At 40.4% G+C, this 25,437-nt stretch overlaps 1 pseudogene; it reads left to right on the forward strand.

Annotated features, from left to right (window-relative positions):
* Positions 1 to 6,454: 6,454 nt before the first annotated feature.
* LOC120566574 overlaps positions 6,455 to 25,437 on the forward strand; it is a 101,643-nt pseudogene continuing 82,660 nt past the window's right edge.

The raw sequence follows: 25,437 nt of genomic DNA on the forward strand, positions 1-25,437 counted from the left end.
TGGTTTGGTGGGCGTGTCTCTCTTTTATTGGCTGTTTTCCACCTGATAGGCAATCAGCAGAGACGTGTCTGTAAACTCGTAGTAATAAAACAGGCAGAGCAATGATGTGAGACATGTACTATTCAAAGCGTTACTGTGATGTAGGAGGAGGATTCGGTATTCAATTTCAGATTCGGCAGAACCTTAACCAGTGGATTCGGTATTTGGCCAAACACCAAAAATCTGGATTCGGTGCATCCCTACTTCAGAGAAAATGAATAATGGAACAATATAGAGAAATGTAAATTAATCTTAAAAAGGTGGCTGCAGAGAGATATCACAATCTTTTACCCGGCCTTCTCCTTACTCATCTCTACACATATGATCAAAACCATAAACAAGGTTGATTTGTACTTCACATGACGGACCAAGTGTCAGTACATAAGGAAACTTGACATGGGTCAAAACTATGAAGATGGAGGTGTGAACGGGATTGATTTTGATATAATGAATGATGTCTTGAAATTTAAATGGTTCAATTTTTTATTAATAACAGGCAGTCCCTTTGGCTTTCTGTCCCCAATTTAACATTTTCAAAAATGGGTAGAATAGACGATGATTTTGAATGCAATTCATTACCCGTCAAACTTTCTGCTTTTCATCAGCAGGTCCTTCTCTATTGGAAATTAATCTACAAACATCATTTTACACCTCATAATGCTCAAGTTTGGAATAATAGATATATATTGATCAGCAGAAAATCTGTATACATGGAGGAATGGAAATCCAAGGGAATCTGGGTAATTTCTCACTTCATGGACAGTAATGGATTCTTGTTACAGCACAAGGAGTTTAGTGAGAAATATCAACTTCAATGTAATGTCAAGCGTTATGATAGATGGTTGAAAGCTATACCCATAGTCATGTTTCCATCTAATTGTCAAGCCAATTTTGAGCAAAATATTAAAATGTTGCAAAAAAGAAAATGTGACTTAGAAGTGTTTCCATCAGCTGGTTTAGAGCGAATAAACTAGACAACGCAAATCTTAGTTTGGTCACAAGTTGACGTTTGGTTGTAGATTGCAAACTGTCTTGCAAATCAAAGAGTTTAAAAGCTAAGTTCTTTGGCTAAATGGAGAGAGGTAGCATTATACAAGTTGGCCACCTGTGCAGAATACAGGGTTGTAGCAGAGACATTTGGTGTCAGCCAGACAACCGTTCACCGCTGTGTATACATGGTGTGCAGGGCCATACTATTCAAGCTGTTGAACCAATTCCTCAATTTACCCGACGTGGCTGAGGCCCAGGCTGTACTGTAACACACCGTAACTCCATCACGGATCTTGTGCCACCAGTGTACGGCACCCTGGATAGGACCCGTATCCCGATCCTTCCCCCAGCCGATGGATCCGGTACCGGGACTATAGTCATGTGACTTAAATGTTCGATATGTCACAACTTATTCAGCAAACCTTTTTCCATCTCCCATTTTGCACATCAACTAAAAAGGGGAAAACCACCTCAAGCCAGCTTACAAACATTTTTTCGAATTTGAGGTTGTTTTTTACGAATTTTGACGTTTCAATCAACATTTTCTAATGCAATACTTCAAAATGCGGGTAAAATACGTTGATGGAAGGATGACTAATTTCTCTAAAATCAATGGTGAGAGAAGACATAAGGTACTAATGAACTGTATGACGTAGAGTCTTGTGTGAGATATCATTGAACACAGCAGAGAGTTCCCAAATGCACGAGTAGTAGCAGTAGCACCAGTAACCCCGACGTGCAAGGAGGTGCAAGGGCAAATCCAACACTGCTTGCAGCTTTAATTTTATTTGGATATATTTATTTAAGAGGGACAACGCACATTTATAAACATGAGGACAGAGTCCAACATGTAAATGTGTCATGTGTCTGCTTGTGTGTGTGTGTGTGTGTGTGTGTGTGTGCATGTCCGTGTCCTGGTGGTCAGATGTACTCTGACTGAAAGATTCCGCATCTCCTCGCTGTAAATATCCTTATTCTCTAAAAATATCCTCAATTCTTAAGCGTTCAGTCTCTATGAGGAAACATCTCAATCTACAGCAGCGGTTCTCAAAGTGTGGGGCGTGCCCCACTGGTGGGGAATAGAGACCTGACAGGTGGGGCGCGCCAAACGGGAGGAAATTTTCGTTTTTATGCCTTTATATCTTTATCCAGAAATCCCAACTGTTCCGGAAGTACGGGGAGTCTCCCGCATATTGATAGCGGCTCCTTGACGCCCGCAAATGAGATCCAATCTCATGGAATCTGGAGCAAGACCTCCACTAGACGAAGACCTCCACTAGACCAGGACTGTATGGCTGAAACCTGGAGCGTCCCATGTCATGCCGACCCGTCTAATGCCATCCCACCTGGTGCCGTCCCCAAGCTTCTACTTTTCAAAATAAAAACTGGCATCCGGAATAAAATACTTTACTACTTTATTACTAATACATATAATTCTGCCAACAAAAAAAAGATGCCAAAAAATCTACCGCAATCTCTATCCCCACAGCCGCTCTGCTGCGGCGCTGGCTGAACGCATCTGTTCACCACGCTGCCTGTCGGAACATTCTGCTTAACGTGAAAAAGCTTAACGTGGTTTAATGTACCTCAACAACGATCAATGATCACCAAATTTATCATGGCCATATCTTGTAATGAACACTTAAGCCTGTCAAAAGAACTAAACCGAAATCCAACGATTATAACTTATCTCACATTAACATTTTCTTCTTCATTGGCGCCTACGAGGAAAAAGCTTGTAAGCTTGTGTGGTAATCATTGATCAGTGATCAATGATTACCACAAAATGAACACGTAAGCCTGTCAAAAGAACTAAACCGAAATCCAACGATTATAAGTTATCTTACATTGACATTTTCTTCTTCATTGGCGCCTACGAGGAAAACGCTTGTGGTAATCATTGATCAGTGATCAATGATTACCACACAAGCTTTCTCATATTGCTCCTCATAACCACTGAAAACTGTCAAAAAAATCAAACCAGAAATGTGCTGATGATTGATCGTTGTTTAGGTACATTAAACCACGGGAAGCTTTTTCATGTTAGGACTTGAACCGTTGGGAGTCAACCCACAGCCGCTCCACTGCCCTGCTGAAAATGTGAAGCAGAAACGCATCAGATGTCAGATAACGTCCATAATAATAGGACTTTGGGTTCGATTTTTTGAAATTTTTCAGTGGTTATGAGGAGCAATATGAGAGAGAAATTTGGTTATCATTGATCATTGTTTACATACATTAAACCACGTTTTTATTCATTAGTAAGCTACAGGACAGCATCTTTCAAACGTGACCTGCGCCAAAGAGAATAAAAAAAAAGTATGCGTCATTGTACCCAACACTTCTGGAAATGTACTTCAAATGCGTCGCTTCCCCCACACATTTCAAAACCAAACTGACGCCATGGATTTACCCGTGAATCAATCTGGAAAATAATTCGATTTCGTATTTTTGACCCTTAGGACCCCAGGCTGCAGCCATACCCGACCACTAGACTAGAGAGTGACTGCATGTGTGTGTGTGTGTGTGTGTGTGTGTGTGGTGTGTGTGTGTGTTTGTGTTTGTGTGACTATAAATGCAGCGCGTGTAGAGAGCAAACCATCCTTATAGCTGTGTTTTGACCGATCACCCGTATTGTCAATGCAAAACAGGCTCATTGCAGCCACTTAGGCGGAGAATAGACCTTTCTTGCCAAATGGATTTCTCTTCTTTTCTTTTTTTAACAGATTGCAAAGTGGCCCTTTTATTTATTTTCTATTTTTGAACTTGATACAAATTTTGACACAGCTGCACTTTTATTTTCTTTGTTTTTGAACTTGCTGTTATTTGATGTAGATAGTTGTTATTTCAATAAATTGGAACATTTTAAGCTTGTTGCGTATTTCATTAGCATTGTGTTGTGGCGATGGGGGCAGGTGGGGCTTGAAAATTCCCCCTTGTCCAAAGTGGGGAATGACCGAAAAAGTTTGAGAACCACTGATCTACAGTATGTTTTGTACTTAATAACAATGGGCCTCATTCACCAACCGTTCTTACAAAGAAATGTGTTCTTAAACCCTTCTTACGAACTTTTTACGAAGATTCTGGCATTCACTAATGTTTTCTTAACTTGGATTTGTTCTTAGCTAAGAAAAAAATCTATGAACACTGAAAAGCACTCTTACGCACATTTGAGTGATGACAATTTGCTCCAAATGATTGCTTACTGCATTTTATTTAATTCTACAGTCGTTTACAATGATAGTATTGTGTTGTAATGTATTTCTGATCATTTGTTGAAAAAAATATCATAGTATGCAAAAAAAACACTTACACTGCAATTTACATCAGCAATTAAACTGATTAAATCTTGCGTTATTTGGTGATTGATCACTATTTATAGGGCCAAAATGCAGTGGTAGAATGTAACAAAGTACAAATTCGTCCTAACTGTACTTAAGTAAATTTTTCACGTATCTGTAGGGTTATTATAAAAGTAGGCTATCCACTATTGAGTCTACTTAAGTAGACTCAATAGTGCATAGCCTACTTTTGACTTTTACTTTGTTACATTTTGCAGCAATTATCTATACTTTCTACTCCACTACATTTCTACAATGTTCCGTTACATTTTCTGATCAGTTTCCCCCCTCTGCCAAAACGTCTTCCTGACCGTCACACGTTTGTCTCACCAGTGAAGTTTGGTTGCCGTAGATACTGTATATATGGGTTACCATAGATACTGTATATATGGGGCACTGCTGATCCAAGCCGGCTCCGGTGCTCCAGAGCCCGGGCGCAGCGCCGCTGACCCTCAGTAATACAGCCCCTGGTAAAAGTGAAAATGAAAACGTTTGTTTTTATTATTCCCGTTTTTAAATCAAAGTTGCTATATCTATTTCTCCCCACAGCGTTGTTTACTCCTCTGCCAGGCTGCGTAAGACGCGTTCATATCTTATTTATTTGGCTGGACCTTTTCACATCTCCCCATTTGCGCTGCTTCACACACTTTATTTGCTTACTTGCATGGTTAAAGAAAATAAAATACATCCATGAATAAAACCAACCGCATTCCGATTCTAACAACACATTTCCGTTTTATGCTGGTTAGGATAGGAACTTCTTTTAAAAGCCAGGCCTTGTTTGTGGTTGTGGACACCTTCTACTTTAACTAAAGTAAATATGTCTCTGGTTATTTGTACTTTTATTTAAGTACTGAGATTCAGTAATTCCTCCACCGCGACTCCGACAATCTCCGAAAACCTGTCTCCCAGGAGGTGCACAGGAAGTGTCATGTCCTTATATGGGTATTTGCGGGGCGTTTTCTTATGCTAATTAGGAACAACTGGCATGCGCTTTCAGTTACGAAGACGTGGGATTCATCAATCCTAAGAACACAGATGCGAACAATTCTGCTGTTTAAGAACACGTCATGAATCCGGCGTAGACTTTTCTTAGAAACCTTCTTAAGAACATATTTAAGAGAAAACGTAGGAAGATATTGGTGAATGAGGCCCAATAATAGTTTGTGACTGTGAAATGAAATACGAATTGAGTTAATTTCAGTCTAATGTCTGAAGAGTTTGGAGTCATTTTCCAGTCTCTGATTCACAGATTTATATATTTTATATGTTTGTGTTTGTGTGAAACTTTGATTCCCCCTGAAGGTACGCAGACAAACGAAAAGCATGAGCGAGGCAGAGATCATGTGATAACAGACAGACAGAGAGTATGTGTGTGTGTGTGTGTGTGTGTGTGTCAGCTGCTTTTTACTTTCACTTCCTCCCGTCTTGTGATGCATGTTTCCTTTTCAGCTGATTGCTTAGAGTGTGTCTGTCTGTGTGTGTGTGTGTGTGTGTGTGTGTGTGTGTGTGTGTGTGTGTGTGTTGTGTATGTGTGTGTATCTGTCTGTGTGTGTGTTTGTTTGTTTGTGTATCTGTCTGTGTGTGTGTGTGTGTGTGTGTGTCTGTGTGTGTGTAGGGAAACATTTGATCCATAAATATAGATATTTTAAGACCAAGCCCTCCCTGATCCATTAGAAGGATTACTTCAATCTTTTGTGGAAGTCATTGAAATGGGTTAAGGAGAAAAAAAGCCCTTAAATTGATTTCTTAACTTGAAACTCTTAAGTTCATTTGTATTTCTTTTCTCTGATTGTATGTTCTTCTTTATGTTGATTAGTCATGTAGAAGCTCCTAGGTTTGGTTTCTATGACGACCCGAGGCTAAACTCTCTCTCTATTTCTGAAGTGGATTTCTTAATGTGTCTTGTTTGTTGTTTGTTTGTACGCTGAATAAAGAAATTAAAAAAAGAAAAATAAACTGTAAATAAACGTGTTGCCCCTTGTTGTTGGTGCTGAATGTGCACTAGCTGATCGTTATGATCATGTGACTTGTTTCCCTTTTAAAGTTTTTTTCACTTCCACACAGCTTGTGTGTCAGTTAGTTTCCTCTGTCTGGAGCTCCAGCTGAAGGTAATGGAATGGACCTTTCTGTTAGTTTAGTTTGAGAGCAAAAAGCTGCAGAAAGCTGCAGAGAAACTAGCACAACTCTGACTGGGGACTCAAACTGTTCAACCAAAGGTCCTCCGCCATATGTTGGTTGGATTTCTGGGAGAGGAACGCAGAGACCGGGGGCAGGTATTTACATACACCAAATGTGAAGATATATCAGCTCATTCTACACAGATCAAGCAAATAGAAATTCAATAAATACCTAATTAACATTAGGTTAAGATGAAATTAAAATGTGTTGGCTGGCAGGAAGTTAATGTTTTTAGTGACATGCAGCTGTGAAGCTCTCTATCTGATAACTAGTGTGTGTGTGTGTGTGTGTGTGTGTGTGTGTGTGTGTGTGTGTGTGTGTGTGTGTGTGTGTGTGTGTGTGTGTGTGTGTGTGTGTGTGTGTGTGTGTGTGTGTGTGTGTGTGTGTGTGTGTGTGTGTGTGTGTGTAATGTTTTGAGTGACATCCAGCTGTGGAGCTTTCTATCTGATAACTAATGAATGTTTGGATGGAACACGACAAATGAAAACATATTTTTTCTTTGCTAGTTGAGTCAGTGAATATCTGAAGGAAGAATGAACAAATTGTGAAATATATATTACTTTCCATGAGTAATTCCAGAGAGATTTATCCACGATTGAACGGCTATTTATTAGGGGTGGTACGGTTCATGAAAAAACACCCGAACCGCTCGGTTCGCTAGTCTCGGATCGGAGCATGTGTGTACCGCACAGTTCGTCAGTACACTGTGAATGTGCACTAACCTCTTACTGCCGTAATGCCCACTTTCGACACCTATGTTAAAACACTTAATGGAAATGACGAACGGGATGGGCGTGACAAACGCAACCCATGGCAGCTGATTGGACGATCACGTCACATGGGTCTGGCTGGTCCCTAATTTCAAAACAGACTGTCATGGCGGCTCGTTCAGAGTACGATCTCATATTGTACTAAAATAGTTCACCGAAACGTGTTTCTGAAAACATTTTAAGCGAGAAATAGGCCGTGCAGTTGCTGAATCTGTCTTCATTTCAGATCAACAAAGTTCAGTTTAAAAGATTTTCGTCAGATTTTGAGAGACATCGAGCCGACTTCACTTTTAGCTATATATCATATGCTGAAGTATATTCTCTAGTGTTAAAGATTAAAAGAAAAAATAACAAGAACCGTACAGAACCGAAAACCGTGACCCTAAAACCGTGATACGAACCTAACCATGGGTTTTGTGAACCGTACCACCCCTACTATTTAGTCATCTTTCTGGATGACAATACAATATTCTGCTGTTTCCGATGCAGACCAGTGCAAGAGCCAAGATGGCTGCTGACTGATGGGTCTATTGAACAATCACATGCAGTTTTATCAGAGGAAAGAGTGTTTGCTCACCCAATAAGATAAGCCAAGCAGGAGGGACTTGTATTGAGTTTTGAAGGACGAGTTCAGAGAGGCCTGGAGGCCCCTGGAGGCTTTGAGGCTAAAATGAGTCTGATTGGCTGACTGATGTCTCATAGCAGACAGATAATACATTAGAGGTCACACTACTAACCTTTTTGGATAAAAGCGAATGGACTTTTATGGGAAAAAACCTAAATAGTTGTATATTTGTGTTAGTTCCAGAGTTTATTTCTGTTTTCCCTGATTGCCAACACCTAGAAGAACTCTTTTCAAAAGCCAAAAGGAACTGCCATCATTGTTCTCTGTGTGATTTCATTACATTTCTGTGAGATTTCATTTCCGTTTAGTCTTTTCTTTTGTCTCTTTAGTCATATAACAGTTTCTACATCCATGGTACATCCCTGCAGCATATCCTGATAGCCCAGGTTCACCTGAAAGAATTGAGGTCTAGAACTTGATGGTCAATCACAGGGTTGAAGTTCTACAAAGATTATTACACAAGGAGACCAGGGGAAACAAAGATAGGAACAAATGTCTTAGACCTGAGAGGGTTAAACTAGTCTGGATACAGCTTCTTATGTGCTTATCCATCCTGTTTAGGATTGACCCATCTCCCAGAACAAACCATCTTGGCTGAATTGAACCTGGGTCCCTGCAATCTGACATCAAAGTCCAAGTCAAAAGTAAAAGTATCTTTATTAATCTCCCCACGGAGAAATTCATTTTGGACACTGAGAGAAATTGCTGCAAGAGTTACAACAGAGACACACAACAAGGGCTCAAACAGTTAGAAGACAAATGTACATTGAACATCTAGGCTACTCAAAGAGCTGTGCAAATTGCAAATTACCATTTTCTATAGGCTACATTCTTCTGTTCTACCATACATGCCTTACAATCATTCCTACTTCCATAAGCATCCATGCATTCAGTCCTAAAAATAAAACATTCATTTATCCATTCATGAATATCCTTACAATCCATAGTAAATATGCATTCATTCCTCCAGTCATATTATCCATACATACATTCAGTCACAGATATACATAAATTTATAGTCATACGTTCATCGCTGCTCATTACTGAGATTAACTGAGAGAGGGATGAATATACCTGTTATATTTGCACAGAGGAACCATGTACCTCTTTGCTGAGTTCAATAGCTCAAACTCTGAAAACATGTGAGAGTTATCAGATAGAATGATCTTAGCCTGCCGGATTTTAGCCTGATCAAAAAGCTACTGTGGGTTGAGGGGTGCAGGTGTTCCCATAATTTTGCCTGCCGTCTTGACCAGATTGAAAATCTGAGTTTTGGTTGTGACTGTAACATTTTGTAGTTTATTTTTGTTGGTTTAACATTTATGTCTCTTTGTCGTTGTGCACTTTTAAAAGTGATGTTCTCAATGTTTTGAGGCTCCAGAGGTGTCTTTGATAAACGTCCAGAGTAGAACTACAGCAGCTGATGATGCATTCAACTGACAGTGGTGTGAAACAGACAAGAAGAGCCAATGAGAATTGATGATGTTTCCTCTGCAGATGAGAGGCTGAGTTCAGCAGCATGGATCAGTGTGAGGACAGAGGAACCACTCTGTGTGGGGAACAGCACAACCAGACCAAAGCTCATAGGTGAGACCACCATCTCTAACTGTCCAGCACTCACATCACTCCACCACCTGAAATACACAAACTGGTAGTGATGATGAGACAGACTCTTCTATGAAGTACTTTACTCAGTAAACTGGGAGAGAGAGTGCTGCAACATGGTAATCATTCCTCTCTCTCTCTAAAGGCTGTTTTATGCTTCTGCGTCAACTCCACGCCGTAGCTACGCCATCGCTGCTATGGCGCTCCTATGGCGCTCCTATGGCGTCATGACCCTTTCGGAGTTCTGTTTCAGGGTTGCTTTGCATCGCGGTGCATTTCACCGCCATACACTAGGTGAGAAGTCTGAGGTTATTTGCAAGGTGTCTTCCAGCCAGTTTACGTTGTGTTAGCAAGCTAACTTTAGCACAACTGCCCACAAGGTACTGCTTGCTGGCGAAGTGCTAATTTCAAAACGTTACTCACATATAGACAAATTACAAATGGATAACCCAGTCACTGTAACCAAAATACGTCTGAGTTTATTTGCAAAGCTTATGTCAGTAAACTAGCATGTTGCTACTCCCCTCAGTAGCTGCTTGAAACACCCACTATCAACACACAGGACGAGTTGACCAATCACAGTCCTTGGGGTCTGCGTCACCTCGACGCCAAGTTACACATTTTTAGAGGTGCACGTCGAGTTATGGCGGAGGGCACGGAGATGGGTTCGCCTCGACAGAGGGATCTGCGAGGGTACACCGTCGTTTCACAAACACGAAAGGCTTAACGCCTACCAGACACTAGAAGACTCTGAACAGACTAAAGTCTGACACCATCTCACATCTAATGTTAAAGACACACTGTAGTCCCAGCTCAGAGGTGAGCACATGAACTCTGTCTCACTCACACATGTCCAGCTGCAGTCTTGTATAAAGTACTTGAAAGAAATACTTGAGTAAAAGTACAAGTATTTTACCAGAAAATTACTTTGGTAGAAGTTAAAGTCTCCTTTTAGAATATTACTTGATAATTTATATTTACTGTAATTAAGTGTTAGAAGTAAATAAAAAAGACGTTTATTATGAACTTTATGGCCAAAGGTTTTTAACGTTATCTTCATCACCACTGTTGTCGGGGTGTTCATCGTCTGGTACCATGGTGGCAGAGCCTGCACCAGGTGTTTCCATGACACTATCAATCATTATGCTTCCTACTCTTCTTCTTTAGTTTTGGCCTATGGTTGTTTTTTTGCTGCTTGGATACAAGCAGGAGCAATCTAGGAGCAATGATTCACCAAACCTGCTTTCTTCCAGAGGAACAAATATCTTCTGATTTTATTTTGTAGTAACAAGAACTAAGATGCTTCGGGGAAATGTAGTGTAGTATAATTGTACATTCTATTTAGGAAATGTAGTGGAGTAAAAGTAAGTTTCCGGAAATATAAATAATGAAGTAAAGTACAGATACGTGGAAATTCTACTCAAGTACAGTAGTGAAGTATTTGTACTTTGTTACATTCCAACAGTGTCCAGCTATCATCCTTTCTCACTACAGTCTAAAGTTAACTGCACATACAGGACTTCACCATTATATCTAGAAAAACAACTATCATCATATAAGACATGAACGAATATGTATGGAAATGATTTCCTACTATCACCATCATTATTCACACTCAACCTCTGTCTGTGTTGTGTTGAAGCCCAGAGCAGCAGCTCACACCTGACTCTGTTGGACCTGAACCCGAACGTGAACCTGAAACTGAACCTGGCCCTGAACCAGAATCCAGCTGTGTGTCCATGAAGAGTGACCGGTCTATGGGTTTACCTTTAGATTTCAAAGATGGATGTCACTCTGTTGATCCAAGGTAAGGATTAAAAACTGAGAAAAACACAACACACTGGGTCAGATTCTCAATTGTGAGTCGTTGGTGTAAACTGGCAGCTTTCAGAATGCAGAGCATTGCAAGTATCTGCAAGTTTCAACTCGTCTCGTCCAGAATCTTTGATCTAAACTGGACTTTAGCAAGCAGATCACCCATAATCCATGACTAGGGCAGGTGGCTTTGCCAAGAATAACAGAGCAGCAGGTGTCAACCCACAAGCAACCAGCTCCTTACCATGCATATCTGATAGTGGTCTACAGTATGCAGCCCACCTGTGTGTTTCACATGGATTGACTCTGTACCTTTAAAACTGTTGTGTTTGAGTGAAAACATTGTTCTCCTGGATGGCATGACAAAACAATGAGCAAATATTGTTTGAAATGTATCCACAATCCATTGTTGCACAGTGTTCTGGGTACAGTGCAGATTATTTTCAGTTTTTATGTTTCTAAAAGGAGAAAGCTGGAAGAACCAGAACCCAGCTGTGTGTCCATGAAGAGTGATCGGTCTAAGAGTTTGTCTATAGAATTCAAAGATGGACATTACTCTGTTGATCAAAGGTGAGGATTTAAAACTGAGAACAAAATAAACTGTGCTGCCTTCCAGATGGTCTGATCCATCAAACACTGTTGATTAGCTTTCTACCCGTTCAGCTTTGGGGCATCGTTCTCTGGTGTTGTAGCTCAGTTTTAGAGCAAAACTCTGCCGTGTACTCATGTTTTGTTCTAATTTTGAGTTGTTCTCATCAGACAATATTTTCTGTTGTTTTAGATTTGGTTCAGCCTAATATTCACTTGTTTAGTGTTCACACTAAGTTTTTACAAACAAACCAAGTCCTTAGTGAAAGACAGTAGTTGAAGCCTTACATTGCTTCTTAGTTCTTCCTGTTGAATCACAGTGGGATCAGCAGTATGACCAACAATTTAATGTCAGGGGAATCCATATGATTCAATGTTGTAATCAACACTTTAAGTCAGAGCACTTTTACCTTTTGTGTGTCTCTGTGTGGACAGACATAATGCAAGCTAATTCTTCCTGATTCCTCCACAGAGTGGACGAGGAGATCTCAGAGGTTCCCAGTGGTCAGTCTACCCAACAGCATCAAACACACCTGGACTCCATATTTATGGTCTGTACATGTACAAAAACTAATCTTAAGTCTATCTTGTTCACAATCATCTGGTGTATGTTTAGACCAGAGGATTTTCAGTCTGTCCAACATGGATCTGATGTTTGCTTCCATGATTTCAGTTTGATTTGATTCATATAATCTCCTGTTCCAGCTGCTGGAGGACGATATTGTCACATTTGTGAAGAACGAGCTGAAGAAGATCCAGAAGGTTCTGAGTCCAGATTACCCAGAATGCTCAGAGAGTCAGAGGGAGGATAAGGAGTTGTTGGACGGTGAGGATGAAGATCAGAGGAGGAGCAGCAGAGAGGCATTTCTGAAGATCACACTGCACTTCCTGAGGAGAAGGAAGCAGAAGGAGCTGCATGACTGTCTGCAGAGCAGTAAGAGGATTTATATCTTTATGGGAAGTAAACTGTCATGTGTACTTTATGTATCACTTATTGATCTTTGTTGTCTGTTCTTACAGGAAGTCGTGCTGCAGGTGGTAAGCGTAAACTGAAATCTAACCTAAACAAGAAGTTACAGTGTGTGTTTGAGGGGATTGCTAAAGCAGGAAACCCAACCCTTCTGAATCAGATGTTCACAGAGATCTACATCATGGAGGGAGGGACTGCAGAGGACAATGATGAACATGAGGTCAGACAGATTGAAACAGCTTCCAGGAAACCAGACAGACCAGAAACAAGGATCAGACAAGAATACATCTTTAAAACCCCACCTGGAAGAGATGAACCAATAAGAACAGTAATGACAAAGGGTGTGGCTGGCATCGGGAAAACAGTCTTAACACAGAAGTTCACTCTGGACTGGGCTGAAGGCAAAGCCAACCAGGACATCCAGTTCACATTTCCATTCACTTTCAGAGAGCTGAATGTGTTGTACGAGAAAAAGTACAGCTTGGTGGAACTTGTTCATTACTTCTTTAGTGAAACCAAAGAAGCAGGAATCTGCAGGTTTGAAGAGTTCTCGGTTGTCTTCATCTTTGATGGTCTGGATGAGTGTCGACTTCCTTTGGACTTCCTCAACACTGAGATCCTGACTGATGTTACAGAGTCCACCTCAGTGGGTGTGCTGCTGACAAACCTCATCAGAGGGAAACTGCTTCCCACTGCTCGCCTCTGGATAACCACACGACCTGCAGCAGCCAATCAGATCCCTCCTGAGTGTGTTGACATGGTGACAGAGGTCAGAGGGTTCACTGACCCACAGAAGGAGGAGTACTTCAGGAAGAGATTCAGAGATGAGGAGCAGGCCAACAGAATCATCTCCCACATCAAGACATCACAAAGTGTCCACATCATGTGTCACATCCCAGTCTTCTGCTGGATCACTGCTACAGTTCTGGAGGACATGTTGAAGACCAGAGAGGGAGGAGAGCTGCCCAAGACACTGACTGAGATGTTCATCCACTTCCTGGTGGTTCAGTCCAAACGGAAGAAAGTCAAATATGATGGAGGAGCTGAGACTGATCCACCCTGGAGTCCAGAGAGCAGGAAGATGATTGAGTCTCTGGGAAAACTGGCTTTTGAGCAGCTGCAGAAAGGCAACCTGATCTTCTATGAATCAGACCTGACAGAGTGTGGCATCGATATCAGAGCAGCCTCAGTGTACTCAGGAGTGTTCACACAGATCTTTAAAGAGGAGAGAGGAGGACTGTACCAGGACAAGGTGTTCAGCTTTGTCCATCTGAGTGTTCAGGAGTTTCTGGCTGCTCTTCATGTCCATCTGAAATTCACCAACTCTGGAGTCAACCTGCTGTCAGAAGAACAAAGATCACCATGGCTGCCTAAAGTCTTTAGAGAAAAACTAAAACATCTCCACCAGAGTGCTGTGGACAAGGCCTTACAGAGTCCAAATGGACACCTGGACTTGTTCCTCCGCTTCCTCCTGGGTCTTTCTCTTCAGACCAATCAGACTCTCCTACGAAGCCTGCTGACACAGACAGGAAGTAGCTCACAGACCAATGAGGAAACAGTCGAGTACATTAAGAAGAAGATCAACGGGGATCTGTCTGCTGAGAGAAGCATAAATCTGTTCCACTGTCTGAATGAACTGAATGATTGTTCTCTAGTGGAGCAGATCCAACAGTTCCTGAGATCAGGACGTCTCTCCACAGTTAAACTGTCTCCTGCTCAGTGGTCAGCTCTGGTCTTCATCTTACTGTCATCAGAAGAAGATTTGGACGTGTTTGACCTGAAGAAATACTCTGGTTCAGAGGAGGCTCTTCTGAGGCTACTGCCAGTGGTCAAAGCCTCCAAAAAGGCTTTGTAAGTACAGCGATAGTTGGACTCATATCATAACTTAAATGCTCTGCTGTCTTTTCAACTTCTTTATTCTTTTTTCTTCATTATTGTCTCTTCAGACTGAGTGTTGGTAACCTGTCAGAGAGAAGCTGTGAAGTTCTGTCCTCAGTTCTCAGCACTGAGTCCTCTAGTCTGAGAGAGCTGGACCTGAGTAACAACAACCTGAAGGATTCAGGAGGGAAGCTTCTGTCAGCTGGACTTCAGAGTCCATACTGTAAACTGGAGACTCTGAGGTCAGGATTCTTCAACCTGTTTAACTGATGGTCACCTAAATCCAAATTTACATTAATGGATAAACTCGTAACGTGCCCTAACATTGTCTTTGCGTGTATGATTTCAAACAGTTGTGTTTATTTAGTTTCAATCTCTTCCCATGAACATGTTTTATATTGTTTTCTTCTCACTCTTTTGTTGGAACTTGAAATATCAGACAGGAATCATAGATGTACCAGTAATGTTGTCAGATTGTTGATGGACATTAGTGGGTGTTTAATTGTGAATAGAAAGAATCAGTGGTAATGTTAATGTAACCACACAGTATCCTCAGATCATTTGACATGTGTTGTTCTGTGTGTTTGCAGTCTGTCAGGCTGTCTGATCTCAGAGGAAGGCTGTATTTCTCTGGTCACAGCTCTGAGCTCCAACCCCTCCCATCTAAGAGCACTGGACCTGAGCTACAATCATCCAGGAGACTCAGGAGTGAAGCTCCTGTCGGCTGGACTTAAGGATCCACTCTGGAGACTGGACACTCTCAGGTATAAACACTGGATGAACATAAAAATGAGGTATTTGTGTAAGATGTCTCCATGGAGAACATCTCCAGCAAACTAAAATGATAATTTCCTGTTGTTGAAGATCGCTGCAGTTTGGACAGATATCTGCCATTTAAAGAAATATTTATATTTAATTACCAGTGTTGGGAGTAATGCATTACAGAAGTAACACAATTACAGTAATGTAGTCCTTTGGCTGTAATGCAGTAATACTAATAAAATGTTGGTAATATTATAACCGTTACAATCTCAGTAATGTGAGTTACAACGCATGAGAGGCACCCGCCCCCCTGAAATATGATTGTCCCCTCCTGGTGCCCCCCCAATCCAAAAACCAGGGTGGGATAACTGGCTGAATTAGCATTTGATTTGTCTTCTATTTATACAGCTGTGAACGTAATCGTGGGTTACCCCAGTGCTGTTTAACATTAAAGCAATACAATGTAACTCGTCCCTTTTCAGTCCCCCTACAGGTTGTCTCATTCAAACTACAGCCGGATCTGTAGTTCCAATGAGACAACCTGTAGGGGGACCGAAGAGGGAAAAGTTACATTGTGTTGCTTTAACTTTACCTTGATCAAAACAATTAATGAAAACCTAAAATAACTTCAGGAGCGTGTTGAACGATGTTGTAACCTTACAACGGTAACGTTCCCCACCGAGCATTAGCATTAGCTACTCGTCAACGTAGCACATAATGTGTCATTGTATCAATCTATTGAAATGTATCAATAAATAAGGTCTCTGTTGTTTTATTGTGTTGTAGGTGACATGTAATCAATGACCAAATGATGCGGTGTGGCAGAAAGCAAGCTGTATTACGGTTACTGAGTATTATTCTTTCTGTGACATTGTATGATTTACAATAACCCTCGAAAGTATAATCACATATCATTTGGGCTCCCGTGTTTTGACGGAAGTTACAGTAATTAGGGGGGTCAAAGGTTTTGTGACACCACTGACAGGCGACCAGAGGTGTCAAAGTATTCACATTCATTACTCAAGTATAGGGTGACCAAACGTCCTCTTTTGCACGGACATGTCCACTTTTTACCTACTGTCCGGGGCGTCCAGGGGGGTTTTATAAATTCATGAAAATGTCCGGTTTTCACTGTTTTTCATGGGACCATTAAGTGTGTACTTAAATTGACTGGCGCTTTGCACACAATACTACGGTACTTTGTTGTGTGACGTAATTCCAGAGAGGCTGCCTTGTGGAGGACTCTGCGACGCGCACATACACAGGGACCAGAGCAGACAGCGGAGCAGCATTGCACACAAAATGCCGAAGCGTTTCCTGCTAAAGATTTCCCACCGTGGTCACAAAACACAGAGGAGACACTTTGTTTCTCTCACTATGACTCTAGAGTCGTACTCGCTCACCGTCACTCTCACTTCTCCCTCGCTCTATGACTAAAACAAGACTAGTGCAGCTATAGTGCAGCGTCACAGTTGAACGGCAAAAAAAATACCCCACGTACCGTCCTGGTCGGGACCGGACAGTATTATTTATCTTATTACATTGAAAAGGTAATATGAGATATTTTGTTGAAGCTGGATTTTCTAACACAGAAGAGGTCATATTTAGAACATTAGGTAACACTTTACTTGACAGTACCGACATAACCATGACATGACACTGTCATAACTATGACATGACACTGTCATGAATGTGTCATAAATCTTATAAACAAGTCATAAACGTTTATGACTTCTGTCATTAAGTGTTATTCGGTTTTTGTCATGACAAGTTGACATTGTTTGGCTTGTCTTGATTATGACAACTTGACATTAATCAAAGTGATATTACCAGAAGTCTCTCTGTAACTTTTACCAGTATGTCACTTGTCCGACCCGTCACTCGAAGTGTCTAGACCTTTGTTATGGGACGGTTAAGGGGGCTTACAAATCCCTTCGTAGATCCCCTCTTGGAACGTCAGACCATAATGTTGTTTATTTGGTTCCAATGATATCTTAATGACAAATACAATTGGTACCACTACTTGAGGTCAAAAATGTATTAGTTACACTGTCATAACAGTGTCATAACACCCAGTTTTGTGAAATTTCCTGTCAGACATCTATCTGAAAAAGTGCTAGAATTGGTCTCTAATCTTGCACATCTAATTATAATAATCATTAGGTCAAAATGTCATGAATACAAAAAGAGGTGAATTTCTGTTTATGTCAATTTGTCATGACAAAGACATCCTCTGGTAATGTCATCCTGGTTAATGTCAAGTTGTCATTACAAAGACATCCCAAACTAATTTAATTTCAACTTGTCATGACCAAGACAACTTCTGGTAATGACACTTTGATTAATGTCAAAGTGTCATAATCAAGACAAATTTAATGTCAAGTTGTCATGACCAAGACAACTTCTGGTAATATCACTTTGATTAATGTCAAGTTGTCATAATCAAGACAAGCCCAACAATGTCAACTTGTCATGACAAAAACTGAATGACACTTAATGACAGAAGTCATAAACGTTTATGACTTGTTTATAAGGTTTATGACACATTCATGACAGTGTCATGTCATAGTTATGACAGTGTCATGTCATGGTTATGTCGGTACTGTCAAGTAAAGTGTTACCGAACATTATTTCATATTATTTATATTTTTTAAAAGAGAGCTATTATTTTGTTACAGGTTGTTACAAATTTAATTTAATTTCATTAGAAGATATTTTTGCACCATTGAGACACAATAAAGCATGTTCATTAACCTCTGAGAAGCCTGTCTGGATTTGTCTCGAGGCCGGGCCGAGTGTCCTCTTTTTTGGAAATCAAAATATGGTCACCCTACTCAAGTAGAAGCACCGATACTAGGGTTTAAAAAGACTTCTGTAGAAGTTTAAGTATCAACTTAAAGGGGTGATAGAATGATTATATAGGGTATTTTACACTGTTCCTTAAGGTCTCCTAATGGGGTATGTAACATTGGTTGGGCCGAATGCTATTTTATTAGGCCCTTAACTACCCTGTGAATATGGCCCTATTTGGAACAAGAGCTTTTCTTCCAAATATGGTATGCTCATGAATATTCAGAATGAGCTACGCGCTGATTGGTTTGAGCAAGCTACATAGAAACACATGGGAGACTCGACAGCAGGTCTCACTGCAAAGTTATACATTGTTTGTCAGGCTATTATGTTATTAAATTCACTTCTGAGACTTTTTTAAGCGAGAAATCAACTATATAAAGCTCAAATATGGGACGTTTTACGAAAATTGATGGCTTACTGCAAATTTGGTAAGACTGTGTGTCGGAGTTCAGCTGCCGGTATTGCCTGTGTTGCTGCCTCGCTGCCCGGCCTGCCTTCCTCCACAGACCCCGGCCTGCTGTGAGGTAGCTGGAGCTCCGTCACGCCTGGCAGCCCACAGCACTCCATACCCGCGCAAAGTCACCGTTTTTGGGGTTAATGGACAGAGCTCCAGGGCCTGCAGCTCCCCTCTTCCTGCTAGCTAAATGGCCCGTGTGTGAGAGTGATAACGCGGTCAGCGAGGTTGTTACACCAGCAATCTCTTACAACAGTTCCAGTTAATCTTGGCTGGCTGTCAGCTGCCGGCATAACTAGAGTAGCTATATTTACAGTTTGAATTTTGTCACGCCTCTTATACAACATATCTCTAAAGGTCTTATAAAGCTAACAACGGTGTCAGATTTCAAGTTAATGAATTTTTGTGAAGATTAGGGGTTTCGTTATCTATGACTGTCCCTTCAATCCTAGCTATGTGTAGCTACAAATCATGGATAGTTAGCTTCATTTTCGGCATAAATAAAGTATATTTACAGTTTGAATTTCGTCACGCCACTTATACAACATCTCCCTAAATGTCTTATAAAGCTAACAACGGTGTCCGATTTCAAGTTAATCAATATTTGTGAACAGTGGGGGTTTCGTTAGCTATGACTGTCCCTTTAATCCTAGCTATGTGTAGCTAGCTACAAATCACGGATAGTTAGCTTCATTTTCCGCATAATTTGTGTATATTTACAGTTTGAATTTCATCACGCCACTTATACAACATCTCCCTAAAGGTCTTATAAAGCTAACAACAGTGTCCGATTTCAAGTTAATGAATTTTTGTGAACAGTGGGGGTTTCGTTAGCTATGACTGTCTAGCTAGTTACAAATCACGGATAGTTAGCTTCATTTTCCACATAATTTGTGTATATTTACAGTTTGAATTTCGTCACGCCACTTATACAACATCTCCCTAAAGGTCTTATAAAGCTAACAACGGTGTCCGATTTCAAGTTAATGAATATTTGTGAAGTTCAGAGGAATTCTAAGAGGAGCTAGCTCTCATTGATAGAGCTACATCCAGCCGCAGGCTCTATCAATGAGACTCACGGACAAGCGACGTTTATTTCCCCAATCGTTTGTTTAAATAACTCAACACATTATAAATACACACATTAAAAGATTAACTGGAACCTGTGGTAACAGATTGCTGGTGTAACAAGCTTGCTGACCGTGCTCTCACTCACATACACCGGGCATTTAGCTAGCAGGAAGAGGGGAGCTGCAGGCCCTGGAGCTCTGTCAGAGCAGCGGCGTTTAGTAGTCCATTATCCAAAAACCGGTGACTTTGCGTGGGTATGGAGTGCTGTGGGCTGCCAGCCGTAACGGAGCTCAATCGAGCTCAGAGCAGGCCGGGGTGTGTGAAGGAAGGCAAGGCAACAAAACAGTCAGCACCGGCCGCTGAATTCCGACACACAGTCGGACAAAATTTGCAATTAGCCATCCATTTTCGTAAAACGGCCCATATTTGAGCTTTACATAGTTGATTTCTCGCATAAAAAAGTTTCAGAAGTGAATTTTGTAATGGAATAGTAGAGATCTGCACGACCTAGATTCGGAAGACTACCTGATCTCAGGTCAGTTGTGTAGCCTATGTAAATGTTGGGGCGTGACTGTTCTCTTAAGGTTCCGGATTTTGAGATGCTTACGTAAGCAACTAGCTTTGTTGAGATTTGCCCGCTTTCAGCGGCAGTTTCAAAATATGAGATTTTCATAGTAAAGGGGTGTCAATGGGACTATGTATGTCCTATTTACCCACCGAACTGTCGTTATTCAACTATGACAGGGTGAAATCGGTTTTGCATTCTATCACCCCTTTAAGCTTTTTACTCAAGTAAAAGTGTAAAAGTACTGGTTTCAAAACAACTTAAAGTATAAAAGTAAAAGTAATGTAAGGGTAAAAAATGCCATTAAGGACAAAAGCTTAGCCCACCCCACAGGGGCATATAGTCCACTACCCCACCTCCACAATAAATAATTTTGTAAAGGCCATAATGACTATAATAATGTTATATTAAAATCATACCTGCAAACTCAGAAGGGCTGAAAAAGGTGACACATCTCTTCTGTGTTTTTCAGACAACAGCAGCTACAGTCTGGTGTTAGAATCCTCTCCAGTGAAATACAGACACACTTTTACACCGTTTAGCTGTCAGCATTTTAACCGTGTTTACTCCAGCTGCTAGCTAACGGTAGGCTAACGTTACCTGCTGTTGAGTGTAGTGTTAACTAGCGTCCTGTGTGGCAATGTTTCAGTTCCCTCTAACGTCCATTTTCGGAGCATCAGAGAGAAGCGCAGGCATTTAAGTAGCACCTACTAAGGCACCAAAATCAGCATTGCAATTCGAGCCAGTAGATAACGGTCATTTAGGCACCGGTGCCGTATCAGCACCGGGTCTGAGCAGATGCGATGGATCACGTACAAACCAATAGGATGTCAAAATGGTATATGTTTATACTTCTCATCCAACCATATTCAAATTCACTCTCTCTGGATGGCGTGATTTATTTGGATAGGGGTTTTTTTGTGTGTGTTTTTTTTTAACGATGACAAGCCAGAATGAAAACAAGCCAAACTGAAATAGTATAAAATGTAAGGAATAGAAAGTACAGATAATTGCGTGAAAATATAAGGAATAGAAGTAAAAAGTCTGCTGTAAAATAATTACTCCAGTAAATTATAGATACCCGAAATTTCTACTTAATCAAGGTAACGAAGTATTTGTACTTCGTTACTTGACACCTCTGCAGGCGACTAAATGAAATGTCCTGTGTCATTAAAATAAAATGACAGATTTCTCTCGGTTTGAACATTGTTGGAAACATTTGGGATATTGTAAATACACAACTCAACAAAATATATAACATAGGTATGGACGTTTTTAGACATTTTAATGCAGATATACCTTTAATGTTTCCATAATGAACATCCACATTTTGCCCATAGGGAGCCCATAGAAAATGTGTTTTGTATTCGGATATAGAATTTGCTTTAAACTATGTTTAGTTTGTTCATTATCATATTACCAACTTAGGCAGACTGCACACTGGCTGCGTGACGTAAGCGTTTCAGCTGATTGACGTGTTGACAGGTTAGAGCTTGCACACTGCCTGCGTGACACACATGTTTCAGGTGCAGCTCGAGCTGAAAACGTGTGCATGCTAGAAATACGACCAACGCCTACGCGCCACACAAGCGTGTTGGAAGCGTTTCCAGGCAAAATAGAATATGAAGAGATGTGTATATGTCATTTTGACACAAATACATTTAAGAAATGACATGTTGATGTTTGAAAGTCTCGAGGTTTTAACATAAATGCAGATATAAATGTAATTTAAAGCAAATAATAATAAATAATCGATTTTTTAATATTGCACCTGTCAATACAGAAAGAAATATTCCGTAGCCTATTTTGCCGTCAATACTACAAACGTTGTCTTTGCTGTAATCAGATCAGTGTATATTTATGTTATGTTTAAGAAACGCCACGCTCACGCCACGCTCACGCCACGCTCACGCCACACAGGCATTGAGAAGCCGGCCTTAAGGTTACCCCCAACCATATTTTTCAATTTTCAATTTTGGGCAATTTTGCTTCCATACATGTCTTCTTTCAGACTACTGGGGGAAAAACATCCAAAATACACATTAACATGCTAATTTTACACTTTGTCTATTTATGCCTGTAACTGGCTCCTAAATTCACCAACAGTTAGCATTAGATAATGCCTAATTTGCCTATTTAAACGTAATATTTCAAAAAACTTTGTAACACAAACATATATTTGTTAATGAAAGTAATCAGCTGGGGGAGATTCATGCTGATATCTGTTAGTCAAAGGTTTTTTATTCACCTTTAATATCTAATATTTTATAATCCATATATTTAAGGATGTTTTCTCTTATAGGGTTTTTCTCAGACTCTGAGTAAGAAATCTCCACTTCAGCAACACTCACACACACCAACCAGTTTCACTCCTATCTATATTCTGAAGGGCTTTACTGATATATTACTTGTAATATATCGACAAAATGAATAAAATTTTGAACCTGGCTTTATCTAATGTTCACATTTATGTTCTTCTATGCAAATTAGTGCATATTTAACAAGATAATACATAATTTGCATATTTAACCCTATCCGCCCAAGCTTGTCATATACAACGAAAAACAGCATCTCCAATTCATATTTTAATCATTTTACAGCCATAAGAGCTAGAGACTTAGCATCTTTTCCGGCTAAAAGCTAACACTCTGGCTGTCACAGGTTGTCTTTGTGAATGTCACGAGGGCAAAAGCGTCTGGACTTTTTTATGAAAACATTCAGATATTTTGTCAAGTGTATAAGTTATAATGCTTATTTCTTCACAGTTTGACTCCTAATACATATGAGAAGTGTTTTAGACAGGAGATTGGCATAACTTTTATTGCTCTGTGTGTGATATCAATACATTTTCATTTCCGTGTTCCATTTTATTTATTTATTTATTTGTCTTTATGATCCTACAATGTTTTTTTTAAATTCAAGTGACCTCACTGCAGCACAATTATTCTTATAGCCCAGTTTGTCCTGAAGACGATGTTTATAGCTTGACTGTGGACAACAGGCCTGATGTTTAAAATTTTTAAGCTTTTTTAATCTCAACAGAGAAAGGTCCATGTACATTAAATCTGGAACTTGAACCTACTGACCTCAGGACAGGATTTTTGAGATGTATTACTCCAGCTTTCAGAATGTTCCTTCATCAGTGTATAATAATGTGTGAGAGTGATGTAATGACCCCCCCCCCCACCTCCTTTCAGTGTGGAGCCTGCTGGAGTCAGATGGTTGACACCAGGTCTGAGGAAGTGTAAGTCTGTTTTACATTTTATTCATGGAACTGTGACATCACTCATGACAACCCTCTGATTTCATCATCAAAGTGCTGATTGGTTAATAACTGCAGCTGTGTTTTGTCTCTTTCTCTCCGTCAGATTCCTGTGAACTCACAATCGACACAAACACAGTGAACCGAAACTCAAACTATCTGACAACAACAGGAAGGTGACAGGTTTGATGGTGGAGCAGTCATATCCTGATCATCCAGAGAGGTTTGACTTCTCTCAGCTGCTGTGTAGAGATGGTCTGACTGGTCGCTGTTACTGGGAGGTCAAGAGGAGAGGAGAGGTTGATATATCAGTGAGTTACAGAGGAATCGGGAGGAAAGGAGACATGGATGACTGTTGGTTTGGATATAATGATCAGTCCTGGAGTCTGAACTGCTCTTATAAGGGTTACTATGTCTGGCACAATAACAGAAGAACAGACCTCCGTCTCCTCTCCTCCTCAGACTCTAACAGAGTAGGAGTGTATGTGGACTGTCCTGCTGGCTCTCTGTCCTTCTACAGAGTCTCCTCTAACTCACTGATCCACCTCCACACCTTCAACACCACATTCACTAAGCCTCTTTATCCTGGGTTTGGGTTGTGGTCAAATGGTTCCTCAGTGTCTCTGTGTCCTGTGGAGGACAGAGACTTTCCTCCTGTGAACAGAGAACCAGACTGTTGAGTCTGACCAGGATCATCAGCTGATGGTAGTGAGGAGAAAGTGGGGATCATCAATGATTTCCTGAATGGATTAGATTCTGCCCCAAACAGCTAAATGACATGTAATGCTCTTCATCATCGTCTCCAAAAGCTGCATTCAGCAACTACCTTGCTGCTTATCTGACAGTTTTAATTCCTTCACACATTAAGATTATTAAAACTAAATACAATCAGATAATACATAATGATGTATTAATACAGATTACTAGCTGCAACATTAAAGTCATCAGTCATTAGAAACCAGTAAAATTATACTAATTATTCTGTAGAATCACCACTTTTACTTTTAGTACTTTAAGTATTTTTATGCTGATACTTTTGTAATTTTACTTATTTCTGCACTGTGGTATCAGTGCTTTAACTTGAGTACTTTGTGGTATATTTTATATTCTTATTTTTACTTTGATATAATATTTTATTTTGCTATTATAATTCTAAGAGTCAGTCAGTTTTGTTGTTAGTAAACCTCCGTACAGATCTGTTCCACTCAACTCCACGTTTGTTTTCTCCCCTGAGTGATTCTGATTGGCTGGCAATGTTTCAACGTAAAAAAAGGACTTTCCTGTTGGACGTTGTGGGCTCCAAAAGTTCCAAAAGACGACCATGAGTTGATCCTGCTTGAATTGAGCCATGAGTTACGCGTGTTCCCCGGTGAGGTATTGATTAATCAGCTGTGCACATCATCCAAAGTAAAACTTTCCTTTCTTTAAAGTAAAGCAGATTTACATCCACATCAATGTTCCTCTATTATTCACAATATGACAATATTCTGAATTTGACACGGGTCATGTAAACAGACGGTTGTATATTCAGAATAAGACCTTTTTGGTTTTACTACAGTTTGTGACAGTATACGGCATCTCGCCTGTTTACGGCGTGCGGTCAGCTCTTTGCGTTTCTATGGTTACTGGACATAAACCAACCAGCCGACAGTTTGCAGGGCTGCAGAC

The sequence above is a fragment of the Perca fluviatilis genome, chromosome 10 (assembly GCF_010015445.1).
Source record: "Perca fluviatilis chromosome 10, GENO_Pfluv_1.0, whole genome shotgun sequence".
NCBI lineage: Eukaryota > Metazoa > Chordata > Actinopteri > Perciformes > Percidae > Perca > Perca fluviatilis.